Source organism: Thalassophryne amazonica, chromosome 8, assembly GCF_902500255.1.
Source record: "Thalassophryne amazonica chromosome 8, fThaAma1.1, whole genome shotgun sequence".
In the NCBI taxonomy this organism is placed as follows: Eukaryota; Metazoa; Chordata; class Actinopteri; order Batrachoidiformes; family Batrachoididae; genus Thalassophryne; species Thalassophryne amazonica.
This window is the reverse complement of record NC_047110.1, coordinates 110,162,728-110,183,177: the sequence shown is the minus strand read 5'-3', so window position 1 is coordinate 110,183,177 and position 20,450 is coordinate 110,162,728. Positions and strand designations below refer to the sequence as shown.

The 20,450-nt window shown below is 39.7% G+C and overlaps 1 long non-coding RNA gene across 1 annotated transcript; it reads left to right on the top strand.

The window, feature by feature from the left end:
- The first annotated feature begins 7,556 nt into the window (after positions 1–7,556).
- LOC117515170 lies at positions 7,557–13,186 on the top strand. The gene is made up of 3 exons (XR_004562093.1): positions 7,557–7,567; positions 11,659–11,665; positions 13,057–13,186. It is a non-coding gene; the product is annotated as an uncharacterized LOC117515170 (long non-coding RNA).
- Positions 13,187–20,450: the final 7,264 nt, after the last annotated feature.

Genomic DNA, 20,450 nt, shown 5'->3' with positions numbered 1-20,450 from the left:
TGAAGCCAGCACCTGTTGAACATGCTTTTCTCTTTGAAAGCCTGAGGAAAATGGGACGTTCAAGACATTGTTCAAAAGAACAGCGTAGTTTGATTAAAAAGTTGATTGGAGAGGGGAAAACTTATACACAGGTGCCAAAAATTATAGGCTGTTCATCTACAATGATCTCCAATGCTTTAAATAGGACAAAAACCAGAGACGCGTGGAAGAAAACGGAAAACAACCATCAAAATGGATAGAAGAATAACCAGAATGGCAAAGGCTCACCCATTGATCAGCTCCAGGATGATCAAAGACAGTCTGGAGTTACCTGTAAGTGCTGTGACAGTTAGAAGACGCCTGTGTAAAGCTAATTTATTTGCAAGAATCCCCCGCAAAGTCCCTCTGTTAAATAAAAGACGTGCAGAAGAGGTTACAATTTGCCAAAAAACACATCAACTGGCCTAAAGAAAAATGGAGGAATATTTTGTGGACTGATGAGAGTAAAATTGTTCTTTTTTGGTCCAAGGGCCGCAGACAGTTTGTGAGACGACCCCCAAACTCTGAATTCAAGCCACAGTTCAAAGTGAAGACAGTGAAGCATGGTGGTGCAAGCATCATGATATGGGCATGTTTCTCCTACTATGGTGTTGGGCCTATATATCACATACCAGGTATCATGGATCAGTTTGGATATGTCAAAATACTTGAAGAGGTCATGTTGCGTTATGCTGAAGAGGACATGTCCTTGAAATGGGTGTTTCAACAAGACAATGACCTCAAGCACACTAGTAAACCAGCAAAATCTTAGTTCCAAACCAACAAAATTAATGCCTTGCAGATGTGAAGAAATCATAAAAACTGTGGTTATACAACTAAATACTAGTTTAGTGATTCACAGGATTGCTAAAAAAGCAGTTTGAACATAATAGTTTTGAGTTTGTAGCATCAACAGTAGATGCTACTATTATTGTGAACACCCCCTTTTCTACTTTTTTTACTAATAGCCCAATTTCATAGCCTTAAGAGTGTGCATATCATGAATGCTGGGTCTTGTTAGATTTGTGAGAATCTACTGAATCTACTGGTACCTTGTTTCCCATGTAACAATAAGAAATATACTCAAAACCTGGATTAATCTTTTTAGTCACATAGCACTACTATTATTCTGAACACTACTGTACGAGGTCTATTAGAAAAGTATCCGACCGTATTATTTTTTTCAAAAACCATATGGATTTGAATCACGTGTGATTGCGTCAGCCAAGCTTGAACCTTCATGCGCATGTGTGAGTTTTTTCACGCCTGTCGGTTGTGTCATTCGCCTGTGAGCAGGCTTTGAGTGAGGAGTGGTCCACCCCTCTCGTCGTTTTTTCATTGTTTAGGAATGGCTCAGAGACTGCCGCTTTGCTTGATCAAAATTTTTTCATAAACTGTGAGGGACATCAAAGTGGACACCATTCGAGAAATTCAGATGGTTTTTGGTGAAAATTTTATGGGCTTCAATTACGGAGTGTTACTGTCGCTTTAAGGACAGCCCAGAGTGACTGACTGGTGGTGCGCCGCGCTCCGAAGCCGCCACCGACAGGCTGAGCGACCATTTCATTTCTAAACGGATGGCTGTATGGATCCGTGACCATCGTGTGCAATTTCTCTGGTTATCACAAGAGCTGGAGATCAACCATTTTCCGGCAGATTTCACTTTTAACAAGAGATTTTGTCATGGAAAGCCGAGCGGAGGCTTCGCGCATCATGATGGATTTGCTACTGGAGCGAGACAAAACCACCTCCATTTTGGTCTCACAGGACGGCTTTGAGATGGCGTTCAGACAGCTGTCGCTTCCATCGAGTGATTATCCGAGAAATTGTGGATTTGCCTGGACATGCCAGAACATGTCCTGTGAGGCTTCATCACAGCGTTGCTTTGCGCCATGCGGCACCGCCGTGATGCGCGAAGCCTCCGCTCCTCTTTCCATGACAAAAACTCCTGTAACAGTGGAATGTGCCATTCATTTCCAAACTGGACTCTGTGTTTTATCCGGGATGTCATCTGGCTAGCACAGGAATTGTGAAAAGACGTGGACATCAGCACTTTTTCGGCACATTAAGACAGACGTGTGGAGGAATTCTGGCATCGCGCGGCGCACCACCAGTCGCTCTGGGCCGTCCATAAGCGACAGTAAAACTCCATAATCTCTCTGAAGCCCATAAAATTTTCACCAAAAACCATCTGAATTTCTCGAATGGTGTCCACTTTGATGTCCCTCACAGTTTCTGAAAAAATTTTGATCAAGCAAAGCGGCAGTCTCTGACCCATTCCTAAACAATGAAAAAACGACGAGAGGGGTGGACCTCTCCTCACTCAAAGCCTGCTCACAGGCGAATGCGCAACCGACAGGCGTGAAAAAACTCACACATGCGCACGAAGGTTCAAGCTTGTCTGACGCAATCACACGTGATTCAAATCCATATGGTTTTTGAAAAAATAATAAGGCTGGATACTTTTCTAATAGACCTCGTATATACAGGGCTGAAAATGTGCTGATGGGGAATAAGCAAAATAAAGTGTGTCTGTGTGTTTGTGAGGTGTTGTTGAACCACCGTGTGCTGCCAGAACAGCTTCTGAATCTCTTCTGAAGGGACAGAATACAATTCTTGCAAAACATATTCCCTCATTTAAGGATATTTTTGGGGAAGTTATGTCAAAAATTAAATGGGTGTGTTCAGCATTTTTATAAATGCCACAGAGCCTGATTGGATGTTAATTGCTGTGCACCTATGTGAAACCACCTCCATGTTTCTGCACTCAACTCTGCAGGTTTTAAGTTAATTTCTCACCCATCTGTATTTGCATTTGTTACCATTTTTAAAAGGACACATTCCTTTAATCGCAGTGACTTTTTTCAGTATCTGTTTACATCCTCCAGACTCAGCGGCTCAGTGAGTCACTGTGAAATTGTTTCAGAAAAAAACTGCCTTTTCTTATTCAGGTGAACAGATAAAATAATTACATTTATTCAAAGTGTTTATTTGACTTGAACCAAAACAATAATTCCTTCTGGATCTGGATCAGATCCAGATAAAACTTTGTTAGGTGAAAGTGAGTGCTAGTCTGCACCTCACTTTCAAATATGAGAGTGATTGGGGAACATTTGATCAAGATATAATGTAAAATATATGACAGCTGAGTGGCTCCTTGTCATTTCATTGGTGCTTTGTATGTCATGTGATATGGATTATTCGTGCCATTTGTGTTGCGTTGCATTTAGAGTACAATTTGGTTCCATTTACCATGCAAATTTGGTTCCACACGTTTTGCACTATTGCACGCTGCAAACCCCGCCCACTAGTAGGGGCGGGGTTTAGCTTAACATGGAGTTTGTTTTGCTGATGGACAACGATTTGAAGGAGCTAATTGACGGTGCTAATTCTTAACACACACACAAAAAAACAAATACACTGCACTGTAAGCCGCCTGGAGGCTTGAAGAGCTGTTAGGCTGAAGTTAGAATGAAAAGTTGGACTAATTTCTGACGTGATTTTTTTTTTTTTTTTCTGTATTGAGGAAGTACAGTCTTTTTTTTTTTCTGGACATACACAAAGTCGGTGCATGGCATCACCAGACTGCTTTTCCAATTTGACTAAAAACCATTTTGTATTCCTGTTTAAAGTTCGTGTTGGACTGTTGAGCAGCAGTGATGCACCACAATGTAAGTCCCTTTTCTTTTGTTTATAAATTAATAAAATATCAAATGACATTTTTTGAAATGCGAAGGTATACTGGCCTTAGTGGTCATGAATAGTGCTTGGAAGGTAATTGATCTAGATTGAATGTGAGAAAAAAATTCTTTAGTAACCGAGCAGTAAAGATCTGGAATAGTTTGCCACCTGAAGTGGTCTTATCCTTGAGTACAGATATTTTTAAAGCAAATTATAATCTGTATTACAGTATAATGAATGCCACCAGATTTTAAAATTAATAGCTGTTTTTATTGTTATGATTTGTTATGATGTGTCATTATATAGTCATGTATACAAATATTTTACACAATGAATTAGGAATTATTATATCTATTTTAGCCATTATATAAAACAAATAATGAATGTTTTTACTTTCTTTCAATGGAACAAATATTTAATGAAATATTCGTACCATTGAACTCATAAACATTCATTATTTGTATAATATACATCAAATGGAGTTTTCAATGTTACATTTAAATGGCCACAAAATCTGTAATCTGGATCAGAGTCCAATCAAATTTTGTCAGTCGATAAAGGATACCATCCTACATATTGCTCTCAACTATGACAGAAATTTGATCTTTTTTGACAGATTTCAATTTCAATTTACTTTCATTTATATAGCGCCAAATCACAACAGAGTTGCCTCAAGACGCTTCACACAAGTAAGGTCTAACCTTACCAACCCCCAGAGCAGCAGTGGTAAGGAAAAAAACTCCCTCTGAGGAAGACACCTCAAGCAGACCAGACTCAAAGGGGTGACCCTCTGCTTCGGCCATGATACAGACACAAATTACAGAACAATTCACAAAGTTATGAATTTTGAAAATTCACTCAATGGAAAAGAGGGATTTTTCCAAGAATTTTTCTGACTTTGGCTGACCTTCCTGACTGATTGAATCAGTTCTTGCCTATCAGGATATAAATCTTCAGTAAAAATTTCATAATCAATCAATCAATCAATCAATTTTTATTTATATAGCGCCAAATCACAACAAACAGTTGCCCCAAGGCACTTTATATTGTAAGGTAAGGCCATACAATAATTACGTAAAAACCCCAACAGTCAAAACGACCCCCTGTGAGCAAGCACTTGGCGACAGTGGGAAGGAAAAACTCCCTTTTAACAGGAAGAGACCTCCAGCAGAACCATGCTCAGGGAGGGGCAGTCTTCTGCTGGGACTGGTTGGGGCTGAGGGAGAGAACCAGGAAAAAGACATGCTGTGGAGGGGAGCAGAGATCGATCACTAATGATTAAATGCAGAGTGGTGCATACAGAGCAAAAAGAGAAAGAAACACTCAGTGCATCATGGGAACCCCCCAGCAGTCTAAGTCTATAGCAGCATAACTAAGGGATGGTTCAGGGTCACCTGATCCAGCCCTAACTATAAGCTTTAGCAAAAAGGAAAGTTTTAAGCCTAATCTTAAAAGTAGAGAGGGTGTCTGTCTCCCTGATCTGAATTGGGAGCTGGTTCCACAGGAGAGGAGCCTGAAAGCTGAAGGCTCTGCCTCCCATTCTACTCTTACAAACCCTAGGAACTACAAGTAAGCCTGCAGTCTGAGAACGAAGTGCTCTATTGGGGTGATATGGTACTATGAGGTCCCTAAGATAAGATGGGACCTGATTATTCAAAACCTTATAAGAAGAAGAATTTTAAATTCTATTCTAGAATTAACAGGAAGCCAATGAAGAGAGGCCAGTATGGGTGAGATATGCTCTCTCCTTCTAGTCCCTGTTAGTACTCTAGCTGCAGCATTTTGAATTAACTGAAGGCTTTTCAGGGAACTTTTAGGACAACCTGATAATAATGAATTACAATAGTCCAGTCTAGAGGAAACAAATGCATGAATTAGTTTTTCAGCATCACTCTGAGACAAGACCTTTCTAATTGCAAAAAAGCAGTCCTACATATTTGTTTAATATGCGCTTTGATAACGATGTATGAAAAATTGTGGACCCCAGGCTGTTCACAAACAGACAAACAAACAAACATGGGTGATAACATAAACTCCTCCAACTTCATTGGCGGAGGTAATAAGCACTATATAAGTACTTACTATGGCCCGGTCACACAGCATACGACGAGTCCTGAACGAAGGGAAAAAAGTCATAAATCGTTGACAAAAGGTGGTCAAATGAGCTTTCTACTTTTCTCATCACTGAATAGCCTGCAAATCAAGAGTGCAAAAGAGGAACAAAATGAAACCGAAGCTAACATTGATCTCCACACTTTAGATGAAATGCACCTGGAGCCACTGCTGGAGTAGTGTGTGTCTGCATCCTGCTCTGTGTTCCAGGACTCAGCGCTGGGACGGAGCTCTGTAGCACCTGAGTCCTGGAGGAGGTGCAAAAAGAAGCGTGCGATCCAACCCACTGTGGAGATCTGTGCGCAGGTTAGTGGATCCACCTGTTCTGGTTCCTTGTCCAGAAGAAAAGAGGGATCATCTCCATGATCATCAGAATCCTCACTATCTGGTTCAAACTCTGATGACACACTGTGTGCTCCGTCTTGCTCCAATTTAAAAAAAATAAATAAATAAAACTGGAGCGCTTGCTCAACATTCATAAGACGCCTCATTTTTACAAAACAAACAAAACCCACCACACTAACCACACACGCTAAATATTCCACCAAAATTATACACACTGCAAACACACCAAATGTATCTCAAATCTCTCAACTGCCATAACTCTAACTGCTGTCTGTACACCCGAAATGCATGTGTACGAGAGAGAGAACTGTCACCCTCTCTCCCTTTTTTCAAAACCCTGCTGTCTCTGATCACCTCACACATGCACAGGCACTGTGTACGTGGATCAGACACACACATATGCGCTTCACCTTCTCTCTTCAAATAACATATGAAAACAGAAGACACTGGGTCTTCTGTTTCCATATGTCACACCTCTGTTGATCAAAGCTGTTCACACATGAATGTCCACTGCTGCTGGAACTTTTTTCCACACTTGATACTCAAAGTCACACTTCTGTAAACTGCCACCTGGTTTGCACAAACAGAGACACAGTTCGCTCTGGGAGATCACAGCAGACAACAGGAAATATTATTTTATGTTGTGTCGGCCCTCAGCTCCACAGAAACAAACGCAGCTGATTGTGGTCCTGCAAAGCCCCCGCTTTGAACAAATACGCAGTGATCAAGGATCACTTCCTCAACACTTTTGTACTGTCAGACTGAGGGCCAGCAGGCTTTTCTCTCTGCACAGGCTGGAGAACAAGAAGCCCTTCAGAGTTCATGGACAAAATGCTGCAGCTCTGGCCATACTTTTTGTGCAGCAACTCTCACCTCAGGTGCGTGATGTGTTGGAACCACACCATGATCACAGACTGCTGTGCGCTGATAATTCTTTCTGGCTGGCCAGCACCACGGCATGACCACGGCAGCACTCACCACATCACATGCAGCGGCATGTGATGTGATCAAACACCAGCACCGCCATGGAGGAGCTTCATCTCACAAACCGGCTTCTGCACTGTGTGAAAAAATTCAGCTGGCCGAATGAAGTCAAACTAAATGCTAACATTACAAAAACTAAGCAAATGATGAAAAACCGTCAAGCACGACAGCAAAATGAAATACGGACAAATTGAGGTTTTTGGCGGCATTCGTTCAAATTTTTCTACTTTAAAAATCCTGACAAAGCACCAGCTGCAGGAACGACGCTGTGCGAAGGTTAAACAATGTCAACGAAAGTCCAGATTTCTTGTTTCTTTTGGGCTTCATTGCCCTTCATTAAGTGCAGTGTGACCGGGCCATTAGGCCTTATTAACACATAATATTAATAAGCATCATAATGTTAAATTTTACATAAGAACATATTAGGGTGATTCTTAGACTACGGGCACTTATTATGTCCTTTGATCATATTGTATGAAAAACAGAAAAAAGGGTAAATTTCACACTTTTATAGTTATCTTTACAATGAAAGTGTGTTAAGAAATTTGTTCTAGTAGTCTATGATGACTTTTTCACCTTTTTTCAGCATCATTATATGCAAATATTGCCATTTTGTGCTTGTCCCACACCCAGACTTTTGATCTTCAATGATAAAAATGAATGGTAAAGAAACGTTTTTTCTAATGTTTTAAAATATCTCTGAATAAAATATCAGTAAAATAATCAAAACATAATTGGGGTATTCAGTGTCATACAACTGTTGTGATTTTTTTTAAACAAAATGTAGTTGTCCCACACTGTTGCCGTAATTTCCACCACAACACTGTAATGTCCCTAAACAGTTTATATGAAAGATTGTTTGGGTAGTTTCTATGGAGATAAACAGTGACATCAGAGCACATGTATATAGCACCATATCACAACAAACAGTTGCCCCAAGGCGCTTTATATTGTAAGGCAATGGTGTGGTGGAAATTACATTTACAAGGCCAATAGAGCCCGTAGTTAAAGAATCACCCATTAAGGCCTTATCAATATAATGTTAAGAATTCTATAAAGGTTTATTAAGGCCGAATTCATGTAGTAATCCATCCATCCATTTTCTACACACGCTTACTCTAATTACTCTAATTGGGGGGAGGGGGGCGGGAGCTGGAGCATATCCCTCATGAATTAATATTAAGTGTTATATAAGAACTCAACACAGTCTTATTAACATATAATGTCAATACACCTTATTTAAGAGCATGCTAAGGCTATATTAACAATTCAATCAATTTTTCAATCAATTTTTTTTTTATATAGCGCCAAATCACAACAAACAGTTGCCCCAAGGCACCTTATATTGTAAGGCAAGGCCATACAATAATTATGTAAAACCCCAAAGGTCAAAACGACCCCCTGTGAGCAAGCACTTGGCTACAGTGGGAAGGAAAAACTCCCTTTTAACAGGAAGCAACCTCCAGCAGAACCAGGCTCAGGGAGGGGCAGTCTTCTGCTGGGACTGGTTGGGGCTGAGGGAGAGAACCAGGAAAAAGACATGCTGTGGAGGGGAGCAGAGATCAATCACTAATGATTAAATGCAGAGTGGTGCATACAGAGCAAAAAGAGAAAGAAACAGTGCATCATGGGAACCCCCCAGCAGTCTACGTCTATAGCAGCATAACTAAGGGATGGTTCAGGGTCACCTGATCCAGCCCTAACTATAAGCTTTAGCAAAAAGGAAAGTTTTAAGCCTAATCTTAAAAGTAGAGAGGGTGTCTGTCTCCCTGATCTGAATTGGGAGCTGGTTCCACAGGAGAGGAGCCTGAAAGCTGAAAGCTCTGCCTCCCATTCTACTCTTACAAACCCTAGGAACTACAAGTAAGCCTGCAGTCTGAGAGCGAAGTGCTCTATTGGGGTGATATGGTACTACGAGGTCCCTAAGATAAGATGGGACCTGATTATTCAAAACCTTATAAGTAAGAAGAAGAATTTTAAATTCTATTCTAGAATTAACAGGAAGCCAATGAAGAGAGGCCAATATGGGTGAGATATGCTCTCTCCTTCTAGTCCCTGTTAGTACTCTAGCTGCAGCATTTTGAATTAACTGAAGGCTTTTTAGGGAACTTTTAGGACAACCTGATAATAATGAATTACAGTAGTCCAGCCTAGAGGAAATAAATGCATGAATTAGTTTTTCAGCATCACTCTGAGACAAGACCTTTCTAATTTTAGAGATATTGCGTAAATGCAAAAAAGCAGTCCTACATATTTGTTTAATATGCGCTTTGAATGACATATCCTGATCAAAAATGACTCCAAGATTTCTCACAATATTACTAGAGGTCAGGGTAATGCCATCCAGAGTAAGGATCTGGTTAGACACCATGTTTCTAAGATTTGTGGGGCCAAGTACAATAACTTCAGTTTTATCTGAGTTTAAAAGCAGGAAATTAGAGGTCATCCATGTCTTTATGTCTGTAAGACAATCCTGCAGTTTAGCTAATTGGTGTGTGTCCTCTGGCTTCATGGATAGATAAAGCTGGGTATCATCTGCGTAACAATGAAAATTTAAGCAATGCCGTCTAATAATACTGCCTAAGGGAAGCATGTATAAAGTGAATAAAATTGGTCCTAGCACAGAACCTTGTGGAACTCCATAATTAACTTTAGTCTGTGAAGAAGATTCCCCATTTACATGAACAAATTGTAATCTATTAGACAAATATGATTCAAACCACCGCAGCGCAGTGCCTTTAATACCTATGGCATGCTCTAATCTCTGTAATACAATTTTATGGTCAACAGTATCAAAAGCAGCACTGAGGTCTAACAGAACAAGCACAGAGATGAGTCCACTGTCCGAGGCCATAAGAAGATCATTTGTAACCTTCACTAATGCTGTTTCTGTACTATGATGAATTCTAAAACCTGACTGAAACTCTTCAAATAGACCATTCCTCTGCAGATGATCAGTTAGCTGTTTTACAACTACCCTTTCAAGAATTTTTGAGAGAAAAGGAAGGTTGGAGATTAGCCTATAATTAGCTAAGATAGCTGGGTCAAGTGATGGCTTTTTAAGTAATGGTTTAATTACTGCCACCTTAAAAGCCTGTGGTACATAGCCAACTAACAAAGATAGATTGATCATATTTAAGATCGAAGCATTAAATAATGGTAGGGCTTCCTTGAGCAGCCTGGTAGGAATGGGGTCTAATAAACATGTTGATGGTTTGGATGAAGTAACTAATGAAAATAACTCAGACAGAACAATCGGAGAGAAAGTGTCTAACCAAATACCGGCATCACTGAAAGCAGCCAAAGATAACAATACGTCTTTGGGATGGTTATGAGTAATCTTTTCTCTAATAGTTAAAATTTTGTTAGCAAAGAAAGTCATGAAGTCATTACTAGTTAAAGTTAATGGAATACTCAGCTCAATAGAGCTCTGACTCTTTGTCAGCCTGGCTACAGTGCTGAAAAGAAACCTGGGGTTGTTCTTATTTTCTTCAATTAGTGATGAGTAGAAAGATGTCCTAGCTTTACGGAGGGCTTTTTTATAGAGCAACAGACTCTTTTTCCAGGCTAAGTGAAGATCTTCTAAATTAGTGAGATGCCATTTCCGGGTTATCTGCTTTAAGCTACGAGTTTGTGAGTTATACCACGGAGTCAGGCACTTCTGATTTAAAGCTCTCTTTTTCAGAGGACCTACAGCATCCAAAGTTGTCTTCAATGAGGATGTAAAACTACTGACGAGATACTCTATCTCACTTACAGAGTTTAGGTAGCTACTCTGCACTGGCATTAGAGAACATAAAGAAGGAATCATATCCTTAAACCTAGTTACAGCGCTTTCTGAAAGACTTCTAGTGTAATGAAACTTATTCCCCACTGCAGGGTAGTCCATCAGAGTAAATGTAAATGTTATTAAGAAATGATCAGACAGAAGGGAGTTTTCAGGGAATACTGTTAAGTCTTTTATTTCCATACCATAAGTCAGAACAAGATCTAAGATATGATTAAAGTGGTGGGTGGACTCATTTACATTTTGAGCAAAGCCAATAGAGTCTAATAATAGATTAAATGCAGTGTTGAGGCTGTCATTCTCAGCATCTGTGTGGATGTTAAAATCGCCCACTATAATTATCTTATCTGAGCTAAGCACTAAGTCAGACAAAAGGTCTGAAAATTCACAGAGAAACTCACAGTAACGACCAGGTGGACGATAGATAATAACAAATAAAACTGGTTTTTGGGACTTCCAATTTGGATGGACAAGACTAAGAGTCAAGCTTTCAAATGAATTAAAGCTCTGTCTGGGTTTTTGATTAATTAATAAGCTGGAATGGAAGATTGCTGCTAATCCTCCCCCTCGGCCCGTGCTACGAGCATTCTGACAGTTAGTGTGACTCGGGGGTGTTGACTCATTTAAACTAACATATTCATCCTGCTGTAACCAGGTTTCTGTAAGGCAGAATAAATCAATATGTTGATCAATTATTATATCATTTACTAACAGGGACTTAGAAGAGAGAGACCTAATGTTTAATAGACCACATTTAACTGTTTTAGTCTGTGGTGCAGTTGAAGGTGCTATATTATTTTTTCTTTTTGAATTTTTATGCTTAAATAGATTTTTGCTGGTTGTTGGTGGTCTGGGAGCAGGCACCGTCTCTACGGGGATGGGGTAATGAGGGGATGGCAGGGGGAGAGAAGCTGCAGAGAGGTGTGTAAGACTACAACTCTGCTTCCTGGTCCCAACCCTGGATAGTCACGGTTTGGAGGATTTAAGAAAATTGGCCAGATTTCTAGAAATGAGAGCTGCTCCATCCAAAGTGGGATGGATGCCGTCTCTCCTAACAAGACCAGGTTTTCCCCAGAAGCTTTGCCAATTATCTATGAAGCCCACCTCATTTTTTGGACTCCACTCAGACAGCCAGCAATTCAAGGAGAACATGCGGCTAAACATGTCACTCCTGGTCCGATTGGGGAGGGGCCCAGAGAAAACTACAGAGTCCGACATTGTTTTTGCAAAGTTACACACCGATTTAATGTTAATTTTAGTGACCTCCGATTGGCGTAACCGGGTGTCATTACTGCCGACGTGAATTACAATCTTACCAAATTTACGCTTAGCCTTAGCCAGCAGTTTCAAATTTCCTTCAATGTCGCCTGCTCTGGCCCCCGGAAGACAATTGACTATGGTTGCTGGTGTCGCTAACTTCACATTTCTCAAAACAGAGTCACCAATAACCAGAGTTTGATCCTTGGCGGGTGTGTCGTCGAGTGGGGAAAAACGGTTAGAAATGTGAACGGGTTGGCGGTGTACACGGGGCTTCTGTTTAGAACTACGCTTCCTCCTCACAGTCACCCAGTCGGCCTGCTTTCCCGGCTGCTCGGGATCTGCCAGAGGGAAACTAAGGGCGGCTAAGCTACCTTGGTCCACACCGACTACAGGGGCCTGGCTAGCTGTAGAATTTTCCACGGTGCGGAGCCGAGTCTCCAATTCGCCCAGCCTGGCCTCCAAAGCTACGAATAAGCTACACTTATTACAAGTACTGTTACTGCTAAAGGAGGCCGAGGAATAACTAAACATTTCACACCCAGAGCAGAAAAGTGCGGGAGAGACAGGAGAAGCCGCCATGCTAAACCGGCTAAGAGCTAGTAGCTGCGCTAAGCTAGCGGATTCCTAAAAACACGCAAAGTGAATAATGTGTAAATAATTTAGAGGTGATTCAGCAGAAGGAGTGCTTTAGTTAAGGATTACACTGGGAAACAAATCGTAATCTAGATAACTAGATCAATCTAACTGCGCAGATTAAACAGCTAACAGATACAGCAAAACACCACTGTGCTCCGGAACAGGAAGTGATACAATACCGCAGTGAGAGCCAACCACCAGTAGAGGCAAGCAAGAGCAAAAAAGACACACAGTAACACACAGTAATGTCTGTAAACATTATATAAGAACTTAAGGTCTTATTAACACATAATGCCAATACACCTTATTCAAGAACATATTAAGGCCTTATTAACACATAATATCAACAAACATATATAAACATATGTATTCCTTATTAACACACAGTGTTGGTATTATATGACTTAAGGTCTTATTATCAGTTAATTACAAGGACCTTAATATAAAATGGTACTGAAATGTATGCTGAAAATCACTTAATACAAATATGAAACCCATGAGGCTGTTGGTTCCCGAGTTACGGCATAAAGTCTCTAGAAGCACAAACATACAGGTTAAGGTGCAACAAAATGATCCACAAAATGTCACCACGTGTCCACATGTCGAAACGCGGTTAAGTGGCGCGAGGAGGAGCGCATGCAGGCGTGACGCGCTGAGGTAGACTGTGACTTGTTGTCAGAAAAGTGAATTACAACAACAAAATCACTAGTCTTCCACGACGCACCATCCGGGTCAGACTGATGACAACAGGAGAGACTTCTGTTTTCATCATCCACCTGAGACACAGCAAAGAAAGAAAAAAGAGTTTTAAAAACCCACACAGGAAGTGCTGATTTAAAGGAAGAAAACAACAAAATCACAACGGACACCACATCATGTTCAACAAACCAAAGTGGCTCTGAAAGGCCTCATGACAGATTGTCATGAGGCCTTTTCCCCCCTCCAGGATTGTCGGACAAGGCCGTTGACGGCGCCGAACAGGCTGCCTCCGGAGTGTTCTGATAAACTGGTCCTTTCAAATCTCGGTTGTCGTCCTGTGTCCTTGTTTTTGTCTCTGTGATTATTGTTTTTCTGTGCTGATGGGGATTTTTTTTCCTCATTGCCGCTGTGTAATGCAGCAGCTATGAGGGTTTTTTTTCTTCTCCTTTTCCCTCGTGTTTTGCTTTCATATATATGTTTTATGTACCGGGCCGGCCTATGTGTTGTGTGTTGTGTGTGTGTTGTTTGTTATGGGTCGGTGTTGGTTTGCTCAGCCCTGCTGTTGACCAAGGCAGGGATGTACATCTGGAGCTGGTCCCCGGGCGCCTAATGGCGACTTCTGCTCCTACTGGCAAATAGGATTGGGTTAAATGCAGTAGCCACATTTCATTGTGCAGGGAAGATGTTCTTCTGTACTGTGCATATGACAATAAATTTCTTTGAATCTTTGAATCATGTGTTCATGGTGGCAGCATGAGCATCCTGTGGAGAGCGTGCACATCACGCACGCTGTGCTGCTCACATGAACAAACACACCCGGAATGAAGCAGCTGTTTTATTAAGAGACGAGCAAAAGGACATGAGTTCAGCCTCCGGTAAAGATCAGCCAATAAAAACAGGATCTCAGCTGAGGAGGGAAGAGAGGAAGGAAAGGAAACAAGAAGACAAAAGATCAAAGTCAGTATAAAGACAAAGCAGATTAACCAAAGATAAAGGTAAGGAAAGGAAAAGCAGAGAAAAAAGGGGATAAATGAAAAGAAAGGAGACGATGAATAAAGATAATGGGATTTAATTTAATTAATTTAATTTATTTTCATATATAGCACCAAATCACAACAAAGCTGCCTCAAGGTGCTTCACACAAATAAGGTCTAACCTTACCAACCCCCAGAGCAAGCACACAGGCGACAGTGGTAAGAAAAAACTCCCTCTGATGATTTGAGGAAGAAACCTCAAGCAGACCAGACTCAAAGGGGTGACCCTCTGCTTGGGCCATGCTATAGACATAAATTGTAAAACAATTCACAAAACGAACATACAGGAAATTTTGGGAGTCCATGCTGGTGCACAGGATGGGAGGTTTCCAGAAGAAGACACCACTCCCATCTCTGGATGGAGCCGCACCTCAAACACAGAGAAAAAACAGAATCAGGCATCAGAAAGACAACAAATACAGTATAATTAGTCAGCATTAAACAACAAGAAAATCTAAGAAATACTAAGGTGATCACCGGCCACTAGCCTTAAGCTTCACTAAAAGATCCAGAATTTAGGTAAAGTTGAGGCTGCGGCCCGCTCTCTTTACTAATAAAATGAATTTAAAAGAGTAAAAAGCATAGTAGCATACTATGCCAGTATGCTAGCCACACGAAAGGGAAAATAAGTGCATCTTAAGTCTGGACTTGAAAATCTCCACAGAATCTGACTGTTTTATTGATGCAGGGAGAAAATTCCACAGAACGGGGGCACAAAAAGAGAAAGCTCTGTGACCTGCAGACTTCTTATGCACCCTAGGGACACTTAGTAGTCCTGCACCCTGAGAACACAAAGCTCGGGCTGGTACATAGGGCTTAAGTAGGGAGGTGCCAGTCCGTGAACAAATTTATAGGTTAGTAATAAACTTAAAATCTGATCTCACTGGGACAGGAAGCCAGTGAAAAGACGCCAAAATGGGTGTAATGTGGTCAAACTTTCTGCTTCATGTCAAAAGTCTGGCAGCAGCATTTTGAACCAACTGAAGAGCCCTAATGCTGGACTGCGGTAAACCAGAAAATAGAACATTGTGGTAGTCCCATCTGGAAGAGATAAACACATGGATCAGGGTCTCAGCATCAGCCATAGACAGGATGGGACGAATCTTCACTATATTTCACAGGTGGAAGAAAGCAGTCCTTGTAATATCTCTAATGTGGAGGTCAAAGGACAACACAGGATCAAAAAATTACCCCAAGGTTCCTCACTTTGTCAGTGTGATGTATGACACATGAGCCTAGGCTAAGCCTTAATTGGTCAAATTGATGCCGATGTCTCACTGGACCAAGAACCATCATTTCAGTCTTATCAGAGTTTAAAAGTAGGAAATTGCTAGACATTCATCATCTCATTGATGCAAGGCAATCTTCTAAGGATTTTATGTGAATGAGATTACCAGCAGTTCAAATGGATGAAAAAGATGAAGGAAAATAAGAAAATGGAAGGGTAGAAGGGAATGACAGTAAAGGACACAAGGAAGATTTAAAGAAGGTGAAGATAAATGGAAACATAAAAAAGGTGCACAAAAAATAGGGAACAAAAAAGGGTAAAGAAATAAAGAGAGAAGAAAAGTAAAAATAACGCAATAATTACAAAAAGGAAACACATGAAAAAGACAAAAGAAAAAAGAAAAGATAGAAAAGATAAAGTAATACAATTATTAGAAGGGGAAAGAAAATAACAAAGGATGAGAAAATGAAACTTAAAAAAGAAGATTAGGAAAGATAAAGATACAATGAAAAGAGAACATCAAACAATTCAAAAAGGTTTTAAAAATGAAGAAAAGCAAAAAAAAAAAAAAAAAATAGATATAAATGTATCAGAAAATATAAAGACACAAGAAAATCCAACTTAGAGCGGCTAACGAATGGAAAGAAAGGAGAAAAATAAGTAAAGGAAGAAAAGGAAAAAAGGGAAGAGGAGTTTTGGCGGTGAGTTGGAACAGCGTTTGTGTTGTGAAAGACAAACATTCTGTAAATGAATGATAATCACTCGTTTAGTTGCAGCCCACCAACGTCTGTGCTCCGTTCTATTTCCTGTTAATATTGCCGGCCTCGGCCTAGCTGACCTCGCCGCCGTGCTTCCATTTTCCTGTTCATCCTTCATGGCGGCTGAACGCAGCGTCGAGCCGCCCGGCCGTAATTGTGATGTTTACCTGCTTATATAATTTTGATTTCAAATTAATTTTTAAATTACGCCCAAGCTGAGCGTGTTTGGTGAATGCAGCTGAGGTTATGATGCAGTTTTTGTATCCTGCCATGTTTCGGGAACAGGTTCGCTGCCCGCTGAGCTCAACAAAGGTCTGCGACATGGTGACATTTGGAAGTGGATCAAATGAGTGACGGGGTCGACGAGTGCTGTGATTCATGTTTTCCTGCTCAAAGCTAAGAGCTCTTAAGACCTTTCTATTCATTCGGCCACATTCCGTGCAGTCTTTCAGTTCCTCTGTGTGGTGCAGGATCCAATCAAGTCTAAAACCCGCTAAGGAATTGGACCTGAGACTGTTGAGCACTTTTATCTCAAATTAAATGAGAAAAACGTAGGTAGGTTCACAAAAGTACGATATAAAAGACAACATTTACGAAACACAAAACCCTAACCTTAATCCTAAACCCCAACCTTAATCCTAAACCCTAACCTTAATCCTAAACCCTCACAGTACAGGTAACACCAAATCCTAACCTTAAACCTAAACCCTAACAGTAATGACAAACCTGAACCAGGTAACCTAAACCCTAACAGTACCAGTAACACCAAACCTTAACCTTAAACCTAAACCCTTACAGTACTGCTAACACCAAACCCTAACTTTAAACCTAAATTCTAACAGTAATGACAAACCCGAACCAGAAACCAAAATCCTAATAGTACTAGTAACACCAAACCCTAACCTTAAACCTAAACCGTAACATTACCGGTAACACCAAACCCTAACCTTAAACCTAAACCCTAACAGTCCCGGTAACACCAAACCCTAACCTTAAACCTAAACCCTAACATTACCGGTAACACCAAACCCTAACCTTAAACCTAAACCCTAACAGTCCCGGTAACACCAAACCCTAACCTTAAACCTAAACCCTAACATTACCGGTAACACCAAACTCTAACCTTAAACCTAAACCCTCACAGTACCAGTAACACCAAACCCTAACCTTAAACCTAAAACCTAGCAGTAACGCAAAACCCTAACCGGAAAGCTAAAACCTAGCAGTAACGCAAAACCCTAACCGGAAAGCTAAACACTAACAGTAATGCCAAACCCTAACCGGAAAGCTAAACACTAACAGTAATGCCAAACCCTAACCTAAACAGTAACAGTATCACCAAACCCTAACCAGAAACCTAAACCCTCACAGTAATGCTAAACCCCAATGTTACACCTAAAACCTAACGGTAATGCCAAACCCTCACCAGAAACCTAAACAGTAACAGTAACACCAAACCCTAACCAGAAAGGTAAACAAGAACAGTAACGCAAAACCCTACACTTAAACCTAAGTCATAACAGTAATGCCAAACCCTACATTACATGATGGTTTACAAGTGCCTGACTTTCATTATTATGGCAACCAATGTGGATTAGATGGCATATGAAGACTGCATTTGCTATAAATAATGTGGACAGCCAATCAGTAAGATCAGATTTGACTCAGATAAACTTTAAATTCAGATTTGCTTTTAAATCCAACATTTCCCTGGTGCAAGTGTAACAATGGACAGGAACTCAGCATAGCCCATGTGCTCACCACAGCATGTGCAGTTTCCCTAACACAAGGACTTTTCAAATTTTAAAAAGATGGACAAATAAACGTGCAATTGACATCATATTGGATGTTTGACACAAGAACACAGATTGCTGGTCCACATTTGGGAACACAAGGATTTAAATGTGAGTCCAACTGACTTTTTTCAACAGCTCTTTAATTTAGAATTTTTGTGTACTGTTATAGTGTACTGTTGTTTTAACTGGAGTTTCTTTGTTTAGTGTGGTGATTCCTGTCAAACACAAACACAAATTGTTCATTTCCTGTAACCACTTATTCCAGTTAAGGATCATGGAGGGCTGGAACCTATCCCAGCAGTCATTTGGTGAGAGAGACACACACAAATCTATCACAGGGCAGACAAATGGTGGTTAACATTATCACTTCACAGTGAGAAGGTCCTGAGATCGATTCCCACCTGTGGCCTTTCTGTGTGGAGTTTGCATCTTCTCCTTGTGTTTGTGTGGGTTCCCTCTGGGTGCTCCAACTTCAAACTACAACGCCTTCCAAAGACATGCAGGTTAGGTGAACTGGAAACTTTAAATTGACTGTATGTATGAATATATTTGTCTGGTTATATAAATACTGATTATTATCATTAATAATAATGAATGTGTGATTTTTGGTAAACAAGTCACACTTTAGTATAAATTGTAGGTCCTCCCAATCTAGTAATAAAACCGTGACTTACACTTGTACATACATTATATTTATAATTTGAACATATATTTTGGAATTTATATTTTTGTTATTAGTAAATAACTAGAGTAACTAAAGTAAATAGAAATTGTTATTGAACCATTTACTTATATTTGTAATCTGTCTCTGTCAACTGGGATTTTTCCAGATGAAATGAAAATTGCTAAGGTAGTCCCATTATATAAAAATGGAGACAAACATAATTTTTTGTAATTACAGGCCAGTATCATTGCTTCCACAGTTTTCTAAAATTATGGAAAAAGCTTTTGTGAAAAGATTGGATAAATTTATTGAGAAACATCATATTTTAAATAATGCTCAGTATGGATTTAGAACAATACATTCGACAGCTATGGCAATTATGGAACTAATAGAGAAAATATCAACAACAATAGATAATAAGGATTATTTTGTATTTTTATCGACCTGAAAAAGGCTTTTGATGTTATAGACCACTCAAGATTGCTTCACAAGTTACAACAATATGGAATAAGAGGTGTTGCACATCAGTGGGTAAAAAGCTACATAGAAAATAGAAAACAGTTTGTTCAGATAAATAATACCAAATCAGAATTGTGTAACATTATTTATGGTGTACCACAAGGATCGGTACTTGGACCCAAACTGTTTATATTGTATATCAATGATTTTGTGAATGTATCCAATGTGCTTGGCAGCATTTTATTTGCTGATGATACAACGCTGTTTTACTCTGGATGAGATATACAGGAAGTAGCACAAGTGATAAATACAGAGTTGGAAAAAGTTAAACATTGGTTTGATATAAACAGATTGTCACTAAATATTAATAAGACAAATGTTATATTGTTTAATGATAGAGCGAAAAAAAATAATGTGTCATTACAAATAGATGGAATGGATATACAAAGGGTAAAAGAAACGAAATTTTAGGAGTCATGATTGATGAAGATCTTACATGGAAGTCACACATAAATTACACAAAAGGAAAAATAGCGAAAGCCATTGCTGTTTTGCATAAAGTAAAATATTAATTAAATAGTTATGGTTTATTAACATTGTACAATTCATTGATTGTCCCATATTTAACTTATTGTGTAGAAATCTGGGGATCAACATATACAACCTATATACAACCTTTATTTATTTTGCAGAAAAGAGCTTTAAAAGTGATTAGCAACAGTGGTTTTAGAGATCCATCTAATCCATTGTTTATTAAGTATAGGGTACTTAAATTTCATGATTTAGTCGATTTGAAAATATTACAAACAATGTACCAAGTTAATAAAAATACTTTACCAACAAACATTCAAAATATGTTTGAAAAAAGAGTAAGTATTTATAAATTGAAAGGAATAGAACTCTTTAAAAAAACAAGATTTAGAACCAAAGTAAAGGAAAGGAGTATTGCAGTAAATGGTGTCAAATTATGGAACAATCTTAATAAAGAA